Source organism: Camellia sinensis, chromosome 4 (genome assembly GCF_055761805.1).
Source record: "Camellia sinensis isolate YWXY chromosome 4, ASM5576180v1, whole genome shotgun sequence".
Lineage (NCBI taxonomy): Eukaryota > Viridiplantae > Streptophyta > Magnoliopsida > Ericales > Theaceae > Camellia > Camellia sinensis.
The window spans coordinates 223,445,065-223,467,677 of NC_138964.1; the positions used below are offsets into that span (position 1 = coordinate 223,445,065).

At 42.6% G+C, this 22,613-nt stretch overlaps 1 pseudogene; it reads right to left on the reverse strand.

Annotated features, from left to right (window-relative positions):
* Positions 1-3,627: 3,627 nt before the first annotated feature.
* On the reverse strand, positions 3,628-4,779 carry LOC114259999 (protein FAR-RED IMPAIRED RESPONSE 1 pseudogene; annotated as a pseudogene).
* Positions 4,780-22,613: the final 17,834 nt, after the last annotated feature.

Below are 22,613 nucleotides of genomic sequence, written 5' to 3' on the forward strand. Positions count from 1 at the left end.
CCTGTTGACCTGTATTAGCAATTTAGCAAACCTGTTGGAATTTTATCTATCTAGCAAACCTGTTGACCTGTATCTACCTATCTATCTATCTATTTATCTATCTATCTATCAAACCTAAAAACCTAAAAAAGCAAGGAACCAAAAAAATATCTATGTATCTATCAACAAGTAATTTACCTGAAAAATCATTAATTTTTCAGATTTTTCTAGCAGCTGGACCTATGTGTGCATGCTGCAGGTGGAGATGTATGCCTGTGTATACTTGCAGCTGGACCTGTGTGTGCATGCTGCAAGTGGATTTGATCAGTAATTTACCTAAAAAACACAACTCTTGTTTCTGGAGCATGCACACACAAGGATGAAACCATCAAGGGGAAAATGAAGGATTATATAAGAACTTTTACTTGGATAATGGATCAGCTACAGGACTCCTCTATCACTTTCATCCTTGTGAAGCTGAAGTAGAGGAGTTGTGAAGCTGAATCAGATTTGTCGACTTCATACCATTTTCCTAATTATTTTTCATCAGAAATACTTTTAAGGCAATAATTCCAACATTCTCCCTTAACTTAACTTATTAACTTTACTTAACTTGCTATTTGTCCCTCGTTGCAGATGTCAAGTTCAAGTGTCAGTGGCAGTAGCTCAGGTTGGTTGACATTAGGGGTGAGCAGCGGATATACCGATCCGCCAAAATCGACTGAACAGAACCAATCCGCCGCATTTTGGACGAATGCGTGGTGACGAGTGAACGGTTGAGAATTGATTTTCTCCAATCCGCCAATCTTGCAGACAGATGGCGGATTGGAAATTCTTTTGGCCGCAACCGAACTGTAAAACCGCGAGCACCCCTAGTAATTTATAAGACTTTATGTTCTCAGTTTGTTTAAATATTCTATTTGTGTTTTCAATTAAAAAAGAGTTTAAATATTCTGTTGAAAAAAGTTTTCAACTTGAATATCTTTTTTGAATTGAAAAAAAAATAAACGTATTATTTATCTATATTTTTTGGTTTTTAAATCTATCTCTAAAAATAATAAATAGAAAATATGATATATATTGGTTGGTTTTTGTTTTCAAAAACAGATATAGATGTAACAATACAGAGACATACAATCTCTACTACTACTCTGTTCATGGTTTTGGTAGTTTGAATTGTTTTTATATTTTAAAAACCACAGATTGTAATACTTTATGTGGATGAAGCATGTTGTGATTGTAGTATTTGGATGAGACATGTAGTGATTGTGATATTCTAAAGTTTCAAACTTCTTATTTTGGATGAGACATGCAGTGATTGTAATATTTTTTTAAGTCATTGACTGTAATACTTTCTTCTTCTTCTTTTTTAGGCAGTACACAAGTTGAATTATGTTGAAAATTTATAAAATTTTAAATCGCCAAACCGATTCGCATCCATCCGCCAAACTGCCAATCCGCTCAATCCACATCCGCCGGATTGGCAGACGGATGCAGATTGATTTTCTCCAATCCGCCAATCTAGCGGACGGATGGCGGATTAGAGGTTCCGTGGCCGCAACCGACCCGCGCTCACCCTTAGTTGACATACGTCAACAGAAATTGTCATACATGTAATAAAAAGGCCACCATCAAAATATCACAAACCGATCAAAACAAGAATAAGTTATTCTACTATTGTAATGTTTGTGGTTTTATCGGATGGTGTTTACCTACGAATCTAGAATATGGAGGTCATCAAATTCAAAGAGACGAAGTCCCAAGTGTCGGCGAACAAGTTATGACCGAACAACTTCGAGCTATGACCGAACAACAAATACAGATGACGGAACAACTTCGGATTCAAAACGCAAAGATGCAAAAGTTGATATATATGTTGTCCGTGTTGTTTGTAATTGGTGCCTTTAAACTTATGAATATGTAAAAAGTAGAAGTAGATGTCAATGTACAAGTTCAAGTAGACTTAATACTTTCGTGATGTTTTGGAGGAAGTTATGTTTTGTTATTGTACCTCTTTTGTGGTTAGTGGAATGGAAAATGGCTTGTTCAAATTTGTACACTTTCTTCAATACTCATTGAATGGACATTGTTAAATACATGAAACTGTTGAAGACAAGGTAACTATTGTTGAATACAGGTAAACTATTGAACATGGTAAATTGAATATAGCGAAACTATTTAATATACATTGTTGAATACAGGAAAACCATTGAATATACATTGTTAAAGACAGGGAAACTATTGAATACACATGGTTGAATACATGAAAACAGTTCAATAAACATTGTTTAATACAAAGAACTGCTAAATAAACATTGTATGTTAAATAACAAAGTTTGAATCTCAATAACAAAGTTGTAACATAACCTACAATCTCAAAAATAAAGTTTGAAACTCAAAATAATAGGCTACATAATTTCCAATCTTCTCAACATCAAAGTTTGAAACTCATAATAGTAGACTACATAATATCCAATCTTCTCAACATCAAAGTTTGAAAGTCATGATAATAGACTACATAATTTCCAATCTTCTCAACATCAAAGTAAACAACTCAGATTAGTAGACTACATAATTTCCAATCTCAAAAACAAACAGTTGGAATACATAGAAACTAGTCAAACAAGTCTGTAATATCCAAGCTTCCCGATGCAGAACCATAAATCTGAGTTGGAGCACTCATCAAACTTCCCTGTGTGCCACTTATGAAGTCCAATGGAGTAAGAGATGTGCCTCCAATACCATGGGCCACCTATGACAATTCATTGCAAAAAGTACATGTTAGAACAATACACTTTGCAAAAGTACATGAAGTACTCTTTCGAATACACTTTGTAAAAGTACATGAAGGCCTCTTTGGAACACGTACCGGTACATACATACTATTTTCTGTGCCAACCATATAAGGATAATACGGTGTTTGAGCTTGAGCTTGAGCTTGAGCTTCATGTTCAAATCGGAGCAACTTAGCAGCCTGTATGTTTTGAAGAATAATTACAGATTGAAATTTATGAATTGCTTTTACATACTTCAATAGACTTTGTCAAAAAAAACATTTGAATACACATTTTACCTTTGCTTTTGTTTGTTTTTTTGCCGTTGCCTTGAACAGATTAACAATTTGATCTACTTTGGCAACCTTCCATTTCGTAACTGGACGACCTCTTCGCCGAGCAACCAAAGGACTAATCACCTTCCTACTAGTACCTCCTTGTGTAGAACCGGTGTGAATCGGACTTCTTGTTGAACATGGTAAATTACTCCCATCACCGGATTCTTCTTTCATGACTCTCTCATTGATTTTATCCAACCCAAGGTCTACAATTCTAGTTTTGCCTTTAGAGTTACCAGCAAGTTGTACAATGGCAATCAATTTTTTGTTCATCATCTCATAGGTACTTGCATTGAAATCATTCCCAAAGTCGGTGTATATGGTTTTGATGCATGCGTATTCTCTATCCACATCTTTTCTTCACCGGGGCAAAATATATTTACTTGGCACCTCATTTATGCATCTTCTGACAAGCACAGCGAGTGAGTGAGCACACATAATGCCTCTAAACTCAAACAACCGACATATGCATTGAACTTCACATTCAGTTGAATTAAAATAGACAACAAAGTCCACATGCTTCATCTTCTCAGAAACTACCATCTATATGTAGAAATTGATCCCTCCTCTTTTACAATCACCGCCTGACAGTAAACTAATCTCTTCAACTCTCCTTGAACTTCTTTGAATTTCACATTGGTGTAGGCTTGCTGAAATTGCTTCTCAAACTCGTATATAGTTAGGCAATCAAACAATTTGTGTCGAGACTTGAAGTCTGCTTTTTTCTCTTTCTCTACCTTATTTCTCAAGGCATTGTCATATTGTTCAACGAATTGCTTCAATGTAGTTTTTGGACTTACATATCCATCAAACAACGCATTCATACTTTCACTTCGTTGTGTAGTTGATATGCCAGCCCAAAAAATGTCTTTAACATAGACAGGTACCCATCGATTTCGCTCATTATATAGTACCCCCAACCACTCATTATCATAAAGATTGAATGTTGCAAGCATCTCTTCCCATTTACTCTCAAATTCAGCTCTTGTCAGACAGTCATAAACTGCATTTTGCATAGCCAACTTTATGGCTTCATACCGAGCATAACATTTCAACTTCTCTGGAATTTTCTTCATGATATGCCATAAGAACCACCGATGTCGATCTTGTGGAAACACAATTTCTATAGCATTTTGCATAGCTATACACTGATCAGTTATGATAGCTTTTGGTGGATGATTTGACATGCAACTTAACCATGACTTGAATAGCCAAACAAATGTGTTAGTGTCTTCACTAGACAACAATCCACAACCAAGCAAAATGGACTGTCCATGGTGATTAACTCCAACAAATAGAGCAAATGGCATGTCATATTTGTTCGTCAAATAAGTTGTGTCAAATGAAACGACATCTCCAAATGCTTCATAAGTTGCCCGACTCCTTGCATCAGCCCAAAACAAGTTTCTAATGTGAAACTCCTCATCAACATCAATCACATAAAAGAATCTCTCACTATGTGCTTGCATCCTCATAAAATAACTTTGAAGTGATTCGGCATCACCTTCCCCAAGCCTCAACCTTCTAGCTCTCTCAATGTAATTTCTTGCATCTCGCTCGTCAAATGTCAATGACTCGTATCCCCCTGCTTCAACAACCATTGAATGAAAGTTCATAGACACGCCAATCCCTTCTTGATCATTAATTTCTAATCTTCTCTTCACAGGAGTAAGAATTTTCTTATTCATTGCAAAATGACATGAGTCGGTGGGAATCAAATCATGATTATGCTCAAGGTTAACTGTGGTTAGTTTATATCTCCCATCCTTTTGTACACTACCTCGTACCCTTGTTGTGCAACCAATTTTTGTGGACAAACATGGCTTCAGATGGGTTGACTTCTGATGTCTTTTTTCTCTGCCCCGCTCGAGAACATTCAATTGCAAAGTTTAGCAATTTCCCATTATCTCCAAAATGTTGTGCTCTATGAGCTATAGAAAATCCAATATGCTTAGCATATTTGCCATAAAATGTGTACACCTCTTCCCTTGAGCTAAAACACATACCCTTTTTAGATTCTTCAACGTGTTCGCCCTCATTTATTAAAGGATTCTCACCAACATTTGAATCAACCTCCATTTTTCCACTTTGCGTACTGAAATAACAATTAAACAAGTATCATTTCCATAACAATGCCCAAACAAAAATATTGTTTACAGATTATGGAACTAAACTTCATATTTCAGATTTTATATAAACTCTTTACAGATTATGGAACTACACAGTTTACATATTATGGAACTATTCATAATTGTGAACCAAATTTCATATCTCACATTACTTATCTCACAAAATTACTTATCTCACATTACTTTTCTCACCAACTTTCATATAAACTGTTTACAGATTAAGGAACTACACTGTTTACTTATCTCACAAAAATGTCTACAAATTACTCATATTCAGGTTACAGATTATATAACACTGCCCAACTTTCATATTTCATATTATATAACAATAACTCATAAAAAAACCACATTTAATCATAGGTCCAAAATGACAGATTATATTTCATATTTCATAGGTCCAAAATGACAAATTGATTAGAATTAATTTCAGATTTCTGTAGACACCCCATTTTTGACCGCCCTTAAGACTTGGACGCGACTGATGGTTTACATGGTGGAGAAAAGTGTTCAGGGGAAAGGTTCAGTTTCTTCGGCAAGGAGACAGTCAAATCTCAACTTCATACCCCTTTTTGGACCAAAACAATCTTGATCAAAAGATTTTAGACCTTAACACCCTCTCTTTCAAAACGTTTTTGAAATAAAGTTTTTACGATGTTCCGAGACTCGCATTTTGTCAAATGTTGCGCTTTTCGGTAAACTGAGCAAGGGCAAAGTAGAAATGAATGAAAGAGAGATGAAATCTTTGAAAAATATTTCAAAACACTTTGTTTAGGGGTTTGGAGTTGAAGAAAAGAGGAAAGGAGAGAAGAAAACTAGTTTGAAAGAAAGTTCGGCATGAATCCGGTTGAACCGAATTTGCGCGGCTTCACCAAAATAGGCATAACGTTTTTCACAAGAGTAATTTTGATACAAGGTTGGCTCCATTGGAAAGATAACTTCTGGGGATTCAAATTGGACACCAGAATGACCTAAAAAGGAGTTCAGAAGGAGGATTTATGGCCATTTGAAGTTGGACTTGGAAAGCAAAATTTTCCTAAAGTAGCAGGCCGACCAGAAAAGGTGGCTGGCCGACCACCCTCTCCTAAAAAAGTGGTCGGCCGACCAGGAAAAGTAGCAGGCCGACCAGGGAAGGTGGCCGGCCGACCACTTATGCCCAGAAAGCTCAGAATTGATAGATATTTTCCCTCCAGCTGTCTTCCACAACCTCCAGCTGTCCTGTAATCAGATATTTTCGAGCCAACTCTCATTTTGGCTATATATGAGTTATATCTCTCATTTTCAAGGGGGATCTTGGCTAAGGAAGCTTTGGGAGCTTCTCACTCTAAAAAAAATCCCTCTCTCTCTAGAAATTCCAGAGCCAAATCTCTGTCTCTCTCTCCTTCTCTTGCCTTTGTGTGCATAGCAAGAGATATACCTCTTCTTTGCCTAGGCACCCTTGATCAAACTCAACTACCATTGGGCTGAGGTTCTTTGAGGATCATTTTGAGCTCCAAAATCTGGTTTTAGCTCAGAATTTGGACCCCTTTTGCTGCTGTCTTCTTGAGCTTCAAGGGTAAGACACTAGTTCCCTCTTTTGGTCATTGTTGTGCTTTATGTTTTAGCTCAATTTGCAAGAATTTATGGACTTTGTTATAAACTGAAAAGTGTCATATTTTGACCTCCTCTTGAAGATTGTATAAGGACACTTTTCTGTTTGAGACCTCCTACACCCTTGCATGCTTTATCCCTCTTTATAGGTCTATTTTGCATCATATCTTAGTCCTACTTGTGAGCACTTTCGAGATTTGATATAAAATTTAAAGTGACTTATTTTGAGCCCCTCTTCAAATTTGTTTAAGGGAACTTTACTTTTTGAAGTCATTTACTTCCCCTTATCCTCTATCTCTCTTTTAGGACTATTTTTGCATCATATTTTAGCTTTACTTGTGAGCATTTTCGAGATTTTTTATAAACTGGAAAAAGTCTTGTTTTAATATCCTCTTCAAGTTTTTTTAAGGTCCCATTTCTGTTTGGGGTCATCTTCCCCCTATGCATGCTTCATCTCTTCATGATTAAGGCTATGCATTAGAGCACTTGCATTGGCCATGGTTTGGCCTCTTAGCCACTGAAATCCAGTGGATTTTCAGTGACTTAGATGCATTTTTGAGGATCAAAATTAGAGGGGGGTGACCCCCTCTCTCCTTGTATTGTTTGGTGGTCTTTTGGGCCTTCCAAAGGGACCCTATTTTGCATGCATCGAAGTCATGTTTCAGGCCTCATTCGGTGAGTCTTGGGGTCTGCCTTGACTCTGTCCAAGGCCTTTTTGGCCATATTTTATGTCTACAATGCATGTGTAGAGTAATCCTATCCAAGGCCTTTCAAAGGAGCCTTTCTTTGCATGTTTCCTAGACCCATTTCAGAGCCAATTTGGTGAGTTTTAGGGCTGTCATATTTGATTTCCATAGTTGGTTTTGCCATGCTAAGTGTCTATCTTGTATGTGCTTAACAACCCCTTGCAAGGCCCTCCAAAGAAGCCCCTCATTTTTGCATGCATTGGCTGCATTTCAATGATTATTTAGGCATATTTTGACATGTTTTATTCACTGTTTTTGGATGGTTTGATGAGTTCTCATTTTCTTCATATACATGCCATGTAAACCATGCTTTCTAGCCAAGGTTGCATGCTATTTTAGTCCATCATGTTAGCATCTTTTGGCCATGATCTAAACTAGAAATGTGCATGTTTCGGGACTGCCTTGGCTCTGCCTTTTGACTTCATGATCAAATAATGCTTGCTTTGTATATTTATGGTTCAATACATGTGCCTAGTTTTGAGTTTCGGGGCTTATTCCATGCATCGGGTGCCATATTTTCATGTTTCGGGACCATTTAGCATCATGTTTCAGTGCTGAAATTTACATGTTTGAATGCCATCTTGCATCTCTTGTCATGCCTTGGTAGAGTGATATTTTATGCCTTAGGTTCGGTCCTCAATTTGCGTGCATGTGTGCACACATTTCGGTTGTCTCATTTTCATCTAATGGCCACTGATGTGAGTGTGGCTGAGGTCCACTCATTTTGGCGTAAGTCCATTGTGCATTGTTGTAGACACCCCATTTTTGACCGTCCTCAAGACTTGGACGTCACCGTTTGAACACTCGGCGATCATCCATGTTTGTGTTCGTTTGGAGTTCCCGGAGGCCTCGGCTCGCGTGCCTTGCCTCAGGGTCTCCGAACTCGACCGTTTAGTGTCTGGTTTTGCACCAAACACTTGTGTTTTGCCTTGGAAGGGCAGGGTAGGGCTTGTGGACCATCCCCACCCATCACCGGCAGTGGCTAGAGGCCATCGGCTGGTTTTTGCTGCCACCGGCAATGTATATTGCCGGCCGGCACTCATTTTGGCCAAGATGGCATTTTTGGCCGGCCGATTACTGTGCATCTGCTTTTGCAGATATTTTAAGACAGCTGTCTTGCTTTTGCTCCCCTCCATACACGTGTATGGAGGGATCTCCCTCTTATGAAGCTTGTCTTGTAAGCTTTACAAGACAAGAAGTGCCATATAGAGAGAGAGAGGTCTCTTGGCTGGGGAGGGGAGGCATTTTGCGATATTTTCAAAGCTTAGACAGCCATTGTTAGGGTTTGAGATCTAGGGTTAGGGTTTGTTACACCTTATCCCTCTCTTTTTCCCTCTTGTGTGTGTTTTAGTGTGTTTAGTCCATACTATTGCACACAAACACATAGTGTTTCACCTTCCTTTGGCTCTTGAGGTTCTAAGGGACTGGTTTTGAAGTTTTGGTGTTGGATTCAAGCTAAAGGAGGCCATTGGAGCACCATTTGTGAAGGAGTCTTCAAGGGTGAGAACCTAGTCTCCTTTTTTCCCAATTTTGCATTGATTTTCTACCTGTCTTAGAGCTGTTTTTGTGCTTATTGTATAACATAAAAAAGTTCTGTTTTTTAGTCCTCTTGATTATTTGTTAAGAGTGTTTTGTGGTTTGGGTGAGTTTGAACACCCTTAGGCCTTGAAAGGCCTCATTTTGAGCCATTTTGTGCTAGCTCCAGGATTTTGGTGTTGGGGTCTCTTCACCACTGAAATCTTGAGGGATTTCAGTGGTGAAGATGATGCCTTGAAGTCCCAAGAAGAAGAGGGCCACCCCCTCTCCTTGTTGTCCTTGAAAAGGGCATGTTTTGGCCTCTTGAGAGAGCATTATGCTTGAGTGTGTGTTGAGCATGTTTAGGCTGTTTTTCATGCTTATATATCTAATATAACATGATTTTAAGTTAGTTTTGGTACTCCATGCATGCTTAGCATAGTTGCCTTGTAATGCCTTGTTATGCCTTAACATGTCTTAGGTTGTTAGCCTTTGTCGGAGCATGTTTTAGGCTTAGTCTTGTGAAGATTTTGTGCATGTTTTGCCATGTTCTAGGTCTGTCCTAGGTTGTTTGGGTCGAATTTGGCATGCATCATATAGCTCCTTTGTATTTAGGCTTGTTGGCCTTGAGCATATGAATGTATAGCATGGCATCTTTGCATTGTTTTGGTGATTTGGGGCCACCCTATAAACTATTTCAGTCCCATTTTCATGCTTGCTTGATTGCCTTGCATGCCCCTTTGATGCTTTGGAAGCATGTGTTGCATGCTCCTTGTTTTGGCACTTGTGCATGCCTCTAAATTCGAGCCACTTAGATGCCATCTAAGTAGTCCTTTAGCCTTGTTTTAACATGCTAAAAAACCTGTTTTTAGTTGCTTAATGCATGCCATGTTTGTTGTGATAAACATGCTTCAAAGCTTCATGACTTGCCTCAAGTATTTGGACCATGCTTGCATGCATTTGCTTGTTTTGTTTAAACATGATTTGGCATCATTTTATGACATTATTTCAATGCTTATGTTACATGCTAATTAGTCCATGATTCCCCCTTTCAAATGTGTTTGAGGGTTGTTCAATTTGTGCTTAAGTGTTGACCTTCAATTAGGTGCATGTGTGCATGTATTTGGTCCCTCATATTGTAGCATTTTGGCTACTGTTTTAGGCCTATTTAGAGCCGCCTAATTCATGCATAAGTCCATCTTTGCATCCATTTACATGCCCCTATGTTTGCTTGTATGCTTGCATAAGTTAGTTGCCATGCCATGTTGCATCCTTAGCTTGCATGCTTAGGTTGCATTGCATCTTGCATGCATGCCTTGTTCCTTGACTTAGTGATAGGAATTGGGCCCTGTTTGGTTTGATTGGTTTGCATTGCATTTGAAATCAAAGTTGCATACTTGGTTCTTTGGGCCATCATGCATGGAAATGTGTGATTGGTGGTCCGAGAATCGAGGTACATGCCCCTTTGAGTCATTATCATGATAAGGGACATGGTTGGTGCATATATGCCTTGAATTGTGCTGCCATGCTTTGCCTTGCCCTCTGTTGCTGTCATTTGCAGATTCTGCAGGAACACTCTGCCGACCGGCAGTGTAACGTGCCGACCGGCAACAATTCCTCTGCCGACAGCTTCATTTTGTTCCGATGGCCACACACCACTGCCGGTGGTAATTCCACTCAGCCAATGGCACTCCCCAGTGTCCAGGGATGCAGTCCTGAGGTTTTGACAGCCTCCAGAGGAGTGAAGGAAGGAAAACAGAGGCAGCCTATGCATGGCGGCGCGTTTCCCGAGGCGGTTTATCTGTTTTCTTCAGTTTAGTTAATTTGTTAATTAATTAAGCAATTTGTAATATTTAATTAGCTTGCGTAGTTAATTAATTTGTATTATTATTTTGGTCCCTCCGAGCGAGGGCAAATCTGTAATAAGTGTGCGTGTGTGTGATGCATGTCTTCCAATCCCCACTTCTTTCTTCCCTTTTATTTACCTGCTTATGATGGTATATTAGGGCATCTTTAAAATTAGCATACCTTATATGTGTGCATTCATGCATTTGTACTGCATGCATTAGGCTCGGTACATCACGCTAACTGCATCTGTATTTCAATTCACAAATTGAATATGTGGTAGTTGACCGCATTTCACATGCCATGCTTAGGTTAGCCGAGCCTATCTAATTGCATCCTGCATGTGTTGCATTAGGCAATTTAACATGAACTAGGACATGCATGTTTGCTGATTAGTTTATTGTTTTGGCACGGAGTACGATGTAAGTATTTATGCTTTAGCATTCCACATGTGTGTGAGTGTTGCCATGACAGTATGCCTACCATGCGGCTAAGTGCTTATATGAGATAAACTGTTTTGAATGCCTGTGGGTGAAGGTTGGATTGTTTGAGTTGGAAAAACTCATTGAAATCCGTGTTTTAGCCTACTTGCGAGTAGCAAATTCCAAAGCATTTTCAAAACAAACGGATATGCAATGTTCCTTTCCAAATTAGGCAATCTAGTCTATACTTGTTTGTTGCGTGCATAACATAGTAATTCTAGGCTAATAAATGGAATAAGAACACATATTGTTTTCAAAATCGGGTATCATGGTTAGTAGAGGCCGGTCTTCGGACCGGGCGAAAGGGGGTGCTCATAGCTGACCTTCCCCGATCGTACCCAAGCTCCCGAGCCGAGACAACTCCGGTGATGACGGACATGTGGCCTTCGGCACCGAGTCAGGGTTTCCTAAATTTCCCCATTTTAAAAATATTTAGGTGGCGACTCTGTATCTGGCGAAGCAGTCCATGTTTGGCACTACTTTTTCAAAAATCTGTTTCTCAAAACGATTTGCCAGATTTGGACTCTTTGGTTCAGATTAAGAACCGCGACAAACAGAAAATCGCGAGTCCGAACTGTAGCAGCATAAGGTCCCCCCTCCGCGGGACGCGTCTACAGTTTCTGGCGACTCTGCTGGGGAGTATTTAGAGAGCTTGACTCGAACTCGTGATATCCTGTTTTGATTTCACTTATGTGTTTCTTTGCATTGCATGTGCATTGGTGCACCTAGGAACACAGTGTTTGCCGTCTGCCATTCCTAAACGGTTTGCCGGAGGCTTGTCTTGTCAAGGCATGTCCATAAGGCTGACCGGCTATGGGATCTGACAGCATGGGAACACAAACCCCGGTTTACCGGGGCACCCCTTTTGACCATTCGACCTAGTACATGTTCGGATCCATAGTGACCATTCCAAGTTAGGACAGGTTGCTTACCCGATGTTAGGTTGTTTGAAAATCGCTGCGTGCGTAGTGAAACCCTAGTTCCTGACAAAATAGGACAGGGAAACCCTACCCCAACATAGGGGTGTTTTGGCTCTCTCTTACTTGTTATGTGCTTTTAGAGTGTATCTCTACAGGAACGCATATACCAGTTTGCGAGTTTGAGTATCGGGCCCGAGGGCACCAGAATCAGTATTGTTGAGAATCAGTTATCAGGAATCAGTTATCCGCAGGTATCAGATTCAGTATTTTGGGAACAGAAATCTGGGAACAGTGATCAGCAGTAGGGTACAGTTGTTTGGCAACGCCCGTGTTTGATCAGTTTGGACTGAAATGCTGCTTGTTTTTCCTTTCAGTTTAGAGAGTGGCAGAGTTGATACAGAATAGCCAGTGTCTCCCCTTGCTGAGGCAGGATTTATGGCGGCACAAAATTCAGAAGAAGTTGTGGTTATGACAGCTGCATTGGAGCAGGGGACCACTTCGCAGAGTGAGGCCAGCATCAGTATGTCATACCCACCCAGGTCGCCCGTTGTGCACCCGGTTTGGGCTCCCCAGTTATATCAGGCTCGAGAGCCCACCACCTTTGAATTGATGGGAATGATAGGTGACCTCCAGAGGTCCGTGGCCGATCTAGCCTATGGAATGTCGGCTTCACCGCCAGCGGCGCCGTATGCCGGGAGTTTCGTACCACAGGAGCCCCCGCTACTGGGGCGGATTGTGATAGAGCTCAGCCAGCCAGAGGTGGCTTCCAGCTACAGCCGCGACATACCAGCACCGACCCAGACCCCTGATCAGGCTGAGGCCAGAGGAAAAGACAAGGCAAAGGTAGACGCCGACCCTGTTGAACAACTGCTGTGGGCAGTCGAGGCTCTGAAAGTCAGAGGGATGAACAAGCAACAAACATCTGCGATCGTGATCAAAGCTGTGGATGATGCTTTCCCCGGTCCGAGTAAAGGCAGTTCAAGCCAGGTAGAAAATCGGGATGGGCCCCGTCATGCCCAGACAATTCCTGTAGTTCCCAACCCTGCACCGGGAAAGGTTCAAAAAGCCAAGGCAGCGCCAGCCGATCCTTTCGCTAGCGCATCTGGCAAGAATCCTCAAACTTCAAAGTACCTGCCCCGGGGGCGCAGGGTCTTTCACGACCTCCACATGCCTTTGTCTAGGGCATTGCTAATATTGGCGAAGAATGGGCATCTTAAGCCTTTGGAGCCTCGGCCACTCCCGAAGAATCTCCCTCCCACGCATGATGCTACCTTGTACTGCGCGTACCACCAACAATCCGATCACAGTACCGATGGATGTTCCCGCCTTCGTCATGAAGTGCAGGATTTGATCGATAACAAGGTTATCCTCCCACCCACCTTGACCAAGTCCGTCACCACCCAGTTGTTGGATTTCGAGGGTTCAGATACTGCAAGTATGTGAAGTGGACCGCCTGCGGGCGACATTTGGTATATTTTGGATGAAGCGTCTGGCACGCATTTTTGAGCATCGGTGAAACCGAGTTTTGTAAATCCTGGCTTGGATATCGAGTCAGTCTTTTGTTTTGAGTCTGTCTCTTTGTCTTGAGTCAGTCTTTTGCTTAAGGGTCTGTCTTGTTGTATCGAGTCAGTCCCCTTTGTATAAAATACTAGGTGATTCTGGGGTTGTTGTCCCGAATGCCGTTTTGTTATTATCTGTTTTTGTTTTGAGTCTGTTCCTGCCGAGGGGCCAGTTGCACCAACAAACCCGAGCGAAACAGCTGATGCTATCTCAACTTCATGCTTGCTTTCAGCATAAGTGCCAGAGAATTTGATTGGGCTGACAGTACATCTCGCCTGCTCCCCTGCCTGCCAAACTCATTGCATTAACCTAAGTTTTCCAAAAAACAAACCTTTTGAACACTGCGGTGATAAAAACGAAGAGGAAGGAATTCCTCGGGTTTTGCAAAATTTTGATCATTTTGAGAGAAAGAGAAGCGTGCTAAGCCTTTTAATGAGTGAAATCATGCTTGTCGGCGTGAGTACTGAGAAGGATCCTGGCCTGATCCAGATTGGTTCCACACTATCTTCGGCGCGAGCGATTTGTCGCTTTCTTAAAAACATTCAAAAGCAAATGTTTTGCGCGGCCCTGTGAAGACTTGTGTGGAATCCCTCTTGAGATTGCGCAGCCTAGGATCGCTCTCAGCCTCAAGATTCAGCCCATTTGTTTTCCGACTTTGAACCCGTTCAGAATGTTCAGAAAGTTCAACGGACAAACGCCATGAAAGGTCTGTATGGCCAGTTTCGAAACAGCCCTCGAGCAAGAGGCACCAAAGCCGAATCGGAAGGAGTAGATCTCGCCGGAAGAAGCTCGTGGAGCGGCCATGATGGATTCTCCTATAAATCATTGCAACAGCCGTTTTCCTAGACACAGAGAGGCTTCAATTCAAAAAACCATTTGGCATGGACTTGTTACACTTTTACCCTTTGAGAGGCTCGATGGGCCGAAAACCCGGAAGGGCGACCCAAGCAAAAGTTAGAGCAAGAGAAAAATACAAAAAAGCAAAAAATACAAAAAAGAAAGAAGAAAAATGAATGAAAAGAAAAAAGAAAAAAAAAGCAGAAAGAAGAAAAAGAAATGAAAAAGAGAAAAAATAGAAAATGAAAAAAAGCTCGCAAGGTCGAAAACCCGCATTGGGCGCCTTGGCAAAAGTGAGAGCCTAAAAAAGTGAAGGTTAAAATACCCGAGTGTACCTTAACCGGAACTACGTAAGGCTTGATTCCCATGTTGGGATACGTAGGCAACTTCATCGTGAAGTCCAGCCCCCAACGCTTTCATAGCATCTCAGTCCATGCAATGGTTTTGATTTCATCCCAAAGTCCAGCCGCCAACACCCTCCAAAGGTGATTGTGTCCATATATGCGTTGTGACCGTCTTCGTCATCTCTGTGTCTGAGAGTTCGACCATCGCCAATGAAGACTGTTTACAGATTGTTGCGGCACCATCCCAAACAAGGGGCAACTTTCCGTTGCCACGAGCCGTCGTGAGACGCCATTCAAACCAGGGGCAACTTTCCGTTGCCTCCCACTCCCTTCAAACCAGGGGCAATTTTCCATTGCCTCCGATCCGAGGTTGTGCATCTCAAAGAGTAAGTTCCGCGCTTGTTAAGCATCGGCCGTTTGCAAAAATAGTTTTTGAAAATTTTTACTGAGGTTGACTATTTTCTCGAAAACTATTCCATTTTCCAAAACTGGACCATTTGTCTTGGACCCAAAAAAGGAAAATTTTCAGTGCTTGCAGCCTGACTTGCATGGTTTTCAAATCAACAATTGAACAAGTACGTTAATCCGACTCTCATTTTGATCAAAATTTTTTTAGTAGAAAGCAAAAACAAAGAATGGTTAAAATGATGAACTAGGGGCACAGTTGAGCCAGGCGTTCTGTCTTTCCCCCGTCATCGACGTACTTGCCAGAAGAGCTCTCTACCCGTCAGAAGAAATAGCCGTGAGCTAACGATGTTGAGCATGAACCCACACCTTTCTATTTATCCATCAATCACCCCGGGGAGGGATGAAAAATGAGAGAATGAAGAATAGAGAGGTGTAAGTTGAGAGAAAAGTGAGGAAAAGGGTTTTTGAGAAAAAAATTCGAGCTCGAGAGCCGAGTGATGTGAGAATCACAAATCAGAAAGGGTGGGAAACAATACCCAGAGAAACTGGCTCCTCGTGATCTGAGGTCCCCGGTCGTTGTTAATGCGTCTGTGCGTCGTGTCGTTTATTGTGTTTGCCTCAACCCTTGTTTTAGGGCTCTTCTGAGCGCGTCTGGTTGTGTTTAGGTTGTGTACCTTTTTGTTTGAGTCCTCCCCGCTGTGTTCAGTTGCAGGCTCGATATCCCGGTTTGAAAAACCCTTATCCAATTACAAAAATCGTTTATGCTCAAAATGTTGTGCCATTCTCTATATTCGATTGTATTTCAACCCTAGCCGGTTTCACCCTTGAAGGCCGTCTTATCAAATTGGGCTGTTTTGTTTGAAGTTTGCCGTGTGCAGAATGAAACGAATGCTGTGTTACGGGCTGTATGTAGATTAATCCCCCAACAGAGTAAGGGCTGTGTGTCCAGAATCAGGCGGTGGGTTGCTTGGGTTATTTTGCTGTTGGCTGTTTAGTTATCTGATTATTACAGTGCGAGTGTTCAATTTTCAGACAACCAATCAATTTCATTTACATTGAGGTGTAACATGATGAGATGCGATGCAATGCATGAGATGTGTAAATGTAAACACTTTTTCAGATAAAAAGTCCGTTTCATTTCATTATCCTTTCAAATGTACAAGTTTTGGAAACAAAAATCTGCCTGCGGCAGTACAAGGTAATCTAACTACCAACAAAAGGAAAAGTACAAAGAAGAAAAGATAGCAAAAATCTGCATCCATGTCGAGCACTCCGGGGGGCCGTCAGTCCGTCCTAGTCCTCTTCCTGGATGAGGGTCCAGGAGCATCATCAGCATCGTCATCAGAGCCCGAGCTAGTGCCTCCTCCGGTCTCCTCCTCTGATGACTCTGACTCCGCCTCTGACTCCTCGTCATCATCATCTTCCGGGACTGGAGCTCGCGAGCTACTCCCAACATGAGTACGCCCTCCCCTGGTATGGGGAAATATCCGGCCCTCCTCATCTCTCCCCCGGGCAGGGACAGAAGGCCCAGCTGGAGCACCTCCTGCCATGGGAATCTGGAAAGGAGGCTGAAAAAGTACACAAAAGAGAAATGCATCAGTATACTGTAGAGAGTTTATCAGTGCAGAATACAGTGTATGAGTACAGTGTGAGAATACTGCAGACAGTTTATCAGTGCAAAATACAGTGTATGAGTACAGTGTGAGAATACTGCAGACAGTTTATCAGTGCAGAATACAGTGTATGAGTACAGTGTGAGAATGCCGTGAGCAGTTTATCAGTGCAGAATGCAGTGTGTGAGTACAGTGTATGAATGCCGTGGGCAGTTTAACAGTGCAGAATGCAGTGTATGCAGTGTTCAGATACTGTGAGATCAGTGTATCAGGTGTCATGCCGTGCATCAGATTATGTGAATCAGTGTATGAATGGTTTGAGGCCAGTGTCAGAAGGACATACCGGTATGCTGTAGAGGGCTAGGAGATCAAATGTCTGCTGGAGCATCCCCATCATCGAGGCATTCATCGCCAACGACTGACGGGTGTACCCAGAAGAAGCCTGCAAAAGTATCAGATGCATCAATATTCTGTGGAATATCAAATAGACTGAAAATGAAATGACTATACAAAAATGCAGTAATACATACCGGTGGTAAGTCGGGGACATCGATGAACTCGTGACCAGCTGGTGGAGGGGCGAAGGGGATCTGGTAAGTTGCCCCACCCTGCCCCTGGAAAGTCAGTACAGCGGGCAGGGCAGGCCAGCCAGTCCCCCGTCCTCCCTGAGCTCCGCCCCTGCCACGAACCCGGGCCCTCCTCGCAACCCCTACTCCAACTCCCGCTCCGGCCCCAGCCGCCGATGCCACAGGCCTGGCCCCCTCTGCTCGACGGCCGCTCAAAGGTCGCATCAGGTACGTCCGTATGTACTCCTGATAGTCTCCGGTACCTCTGAAGCCGGCCTCCTCCCAACCAATGGTGTAGTCGTCCATCTGCTCGCTGGTGAGCCTCTCGGTCTCCCTCATATCTGCGGGGGGGTGAATCGGGACTATCTGCTCAGGTAACCCCAAGGTCTGGCGTAGGAAACGCTCCCCTAGGTACCAAGCCCGACAGACCGGGCCCTCAAGCAAGATCCGGAAACGCGAGGTCTCCTCCGCACCAGCGAACCGATCCCGCATCGCCGCTGGCAAGGGAGCCCACGGCCGCCATGTGATCTGAAAGTGACAGACAGTTTGTTATCTACTGTTACTGAAATATACAGTGGGAAAGCGAAGCTTAAATGAACTGCAAGTAAAACATACCTCGGCCGAGGTAATGGTGTCGAAGTATCAGCGGAAAAAGCCGAATGTCTCCCGTGGTCGCCGGGTGCATCTCCCGTCGAAGCGACTCGAAAACGGGACGGCCAGAGGAGTCTCCGCAACTGGCACAGGAGCGAGCCTAGGGAAGTAGGCGTAAACCCACAACTGCAAGATAAATACCAGTGCATTTATCAGTTGAAGCAGAATGCAGAATAAAGCAGAAATGGCAGAGCCGTGTGTTGTGTAGTGTATTGTGTGCAGTGTACAGTGTGAGCCGTGTGCAGTCAGCGTAAAGCATAAATGTATGTGTGTGCCGTGTGTACAGTATACAGCAATTGTAAAGCAGACTATAGTGTGTGCAGTGTACAGAGTACAGAAAGTATGAGACAGAAATAAAAAAGCGGAGAAGAAGTGTACCTCCCAAGCCCGCCAGTAGCCTCCGAGTAGCTGGCCACTGCCGCGAGAAGCCGAGCTCATGTACCCGTAGAGAGTGGACAGAGCGGCGCCGCCCCAATCATAATGCAAGATGTCCCGGACATCCACCAGTGCGCTGAGAAGACAGAGAGGCACGGTGTTCGCCCGATCGGCGAAGATGGTAGTCCCGAACAGGAACATAAGGAAGCCGCGAGCATACCTCTCCACGTCCTCCGGTGTCATCTGCGCCTCCTCCTCCAACACGGGCTGGACTCGAAACTGGACCTCGAACCAGGAGTATCGAACGAAACCAGGGCGAGCTAGGGGTGGCGCCTCCCCCAGTAAATGGACCTGAGTGGCGGTCCACTCATCCATGTCAATGTCGAAAGGGATCGGATCACCCCCCATCCCGATGCCGGTGAGCATCGAGAAATCGTAAGGGGTCATCGTCATGTCCCCTGCAGTGGAAAAATGAAAAGAATCGGTGGTGTCCCACCATCTCTCCGCCAGAGCGGCAACGAGAGGCCTGCAAGTGGAGAGCCTAGAGAGTCCTCGACAGAAGGCGCCGAAACCCGCTCGATCCACGATTCGCCGGACTGCATCAGGGAGCTCACCGTACCACTCCCGAGCACCAGTATTCCCATACCCGCGAATGGTATGGGAACCCTCCTGTAAACAGAAAATAACAATTGCAAGACAACATTCAAAATGTGTAACAACCCTCATACTGTTTACTAATTAAGGACTGATTGATTACCGATAATCACCGATTACTGTTAAACGAAACGGATAATGACTGATAACTGACTGATAATTGAACTGAGTAAAGTACTGAACTAACTGATTGAAATTGGAATCTGAATTAACTGAGTATATGATGGTTAATTGCATTCTATCTGTTTGATTGTCTGATTATCTGTTCATGTTTATATGTTTAAACTGCTAATTGAAGGCCTTATCGGCGGCCGAATTAGAAACCGATTGATGTTCCGTGACCCTCATAATTAATGTGATTTTATGGTATATTTATCTGAAAATTGATTAGGTATGATTAAATTAGATTAAATAAGCTAATTAAAGAGTTCGGTTTATTTACCATATTGCCACCCTTAGTGGCACACTACCTAGTGATGCTAGAGCCTTGCACATTGAATCAAAACATTTCATCAGCCATTTCCCCTCCTTATTGCCGACCATAGAGAGAGTTAGGGAGGGAGAGAAGTGTTCTTGTTGATTTAGCTTGTGAATCTTGAAGAATTGAAAGTGTTTGCATGTTTGAGCTCCCTCACCTCTAATTCTACACCCAAGGTAGGACATCCATCTTCTTGTTGCTGTTCTTGAGTTCATTCTTGCACAATTCATGCCTCATTTGTAGAGCTAAGCCATGATTTGGTCCATTAATGATGGATTGAAGATCATTTCTTGCATGCATGTTGGTATTGTTGCAATTTGAGGTTGATTACATAGACATTAGTGCATGCATGCTCATATTGTTGTTATAGACCATGTTTCCATCTGATTTGAAAAGAAATGAGCTCATTTGAACAAGCTTTGAAGCTTTGATTTGGTTTAAATCCTTGCATGTTTGCATGTTCTTCATATTCTTGAAAATGGGTTTGAATATGGTTTTAATTGACTCACCTTTGGGGCTTGAATTCATGAATTGAGCTTTGAATCTTGTTATACATTGAATTTAGTGGTGTTTTCCAGAATTTGAGCCCAAGAGGTCGAGTTTGGAGTGGTTGAATGCTTGGTTTGAGCTTGGGAAGCAAATCTGGAAATTCCAGATTTGGCTTCCTCGCTCGAGCGAAGGATTCCCCGCTCGAGCGAGCACCTTTGTCCAGGGCTCCGCTCGAGCGACCATCGAGCGACGATCGCGCGTAAAATTTCAGCATCCAGTACTTTTACTGTTTTGCAGACCGCTCGAGCGAAGGATTCCTCGCTCGAGCGAAGCCTTTGATTTTGGACTTACGCTCGAGCGTATAAGGTCTCGCTCGAGCGAGGCTCCTATTTTCAGCAAACTTTGCAAAATGTTTTCTAAGTGTATTTTTGCATCCTCATTCCATCCTAGGCATTCTTAGGCCTAGTTTAAGGCATCTTGATGAGGATATCATTGTAGAACACACCAAGGCAAATTAGGGATTAAGTTATGAGATTTCCCAACTGTGTAGCTTAGTGTGTGTTCAATCTGTTAACTGTGTAGGGTTGGCGACTAGGGAGGCACGCTCTAGCATACTGTAGCCCAGAACTCTGTGAGTAACAATTGTGTAAAGATATGTTCAACTGATTATCTTCTGAATACTGAACTGAACTGTTTACTGAACTGGTATTATTTACTGAATGAATGTATGTCCTTTATTTCTGAACTGTACTGTGGCATCCTTAGTATCTACGGTTTACTGTTACTGTTACTGTCACAGAGATCTCTGTCGGTTCCCTCGTGGAACCACTACTGTTTACTGACTGATGGCCATCATTACTGTTCGGTCTTTTAAGACCTACTGTTACTGTTATGCTAATGGATGTACCACATATGACTGTTTACTGTACTGAGCAACTGAATTACTGATTGAAATGAACTGTTTTCATTACTGTAAGGACATTCATTCTAAACCCCTTTACGCTTTATGTTATTCACTGGGCTTTAGCTCACTGCTCATATATATATGTAGGTGTACAGGCACCAGACCGCAGCTAGAGGCGTCAGGGTTACTCCAGTTTTGTCAAGCCAGCCTTTGTGCCTCACTGTGAGGTTCCGAGTTGCCATGCTATGGCTTGGGGGTGTTTTGTCTGTTTTTCCCCCTTCTGTACTGTTTTACTGTTTTGTGTAGACCGTACTGTTTGTACAGACGGAATGTTTTCTGTACTGTTCTGTAGGGTTGAGTCCCTAGTTGAATGGATGTGAATATTGTGTATACTGTTCTGTACTGTTTATGTATAAATGTGTGAACAGCCTTTTTGCATACAGACTGTCACAGCTCAATGGACACTATTTATTTACTGTATTGGCTTCCGCCAGGCCCTGTACTCTGTTTTACTGTATTACTGTTCTGCAGGCCTTCGGTAATCTCGGATTACTGGCCGGTTACGGTACTAAACCCATAGGGCCGGGTTTGGGTCGTGACAGAGTGGTATCAGAGCGATACTTAACCACGAGTTATACCGCACACACGTGTCCAAATGAGCTATAGGGTGTCCTAGAAAGTGATTAGGGCATCTCATGAGCATGTTAAGTGTGTGATTACGTTATGACTGAATATCTGCTAATGTGTTAAACTGGTAAGCAAATGACTGCTTATGTTTAAAACTGTTATAACTGCTTATAGTGAAATGGACAATGCAAATGAACCCGAATCCTCGTCTACCGAGGCAAGAATGGAAAGAATGGAAAGAATGATAGAACTGATAACTGCTAGACTTGAACAATAGAACCAACCTCCTCCTCCTCCGGTACAGCCGGAACCTAATGTTAACGTGGATGATGGGGATATTATTGCTCTCACCCATAAATTCAGCAAGATGAAACCGCCATCCTTTCAGGGAGGCCTTGAACCGTTAAAAGCTGAAGCTTGGGTTCTGGAAACGGAAAAATTGTTCGAAGTGTTTCCGTGCTCAGAAGCAAACAAAGTATTGTTAGCTACCTTCACCCTACAAGAAGAGGCTAGAAGGTGGTGGATGTTGATTCGCGAAACAAATACTGTTATGACTTGGGCTCAGTTCAAGGAGTCCTTCTTTGAAAAGTACTTCCCTCAGTGTGTTAGGGATAGGAAAGTAACTGAGTTTGAACAACTGAAGCAGGGCACAATGTCCGTTGCAGAATATGAAACCAAATTTACTGAACTTGCCCGTTATGCACCGCATATGGTGGATACTGAGTATAAGAAGGCCAGAAAATTTGAAGGTGGCCTTAATGTGGCAATACTTGACCGGATAAATGTTTTGAA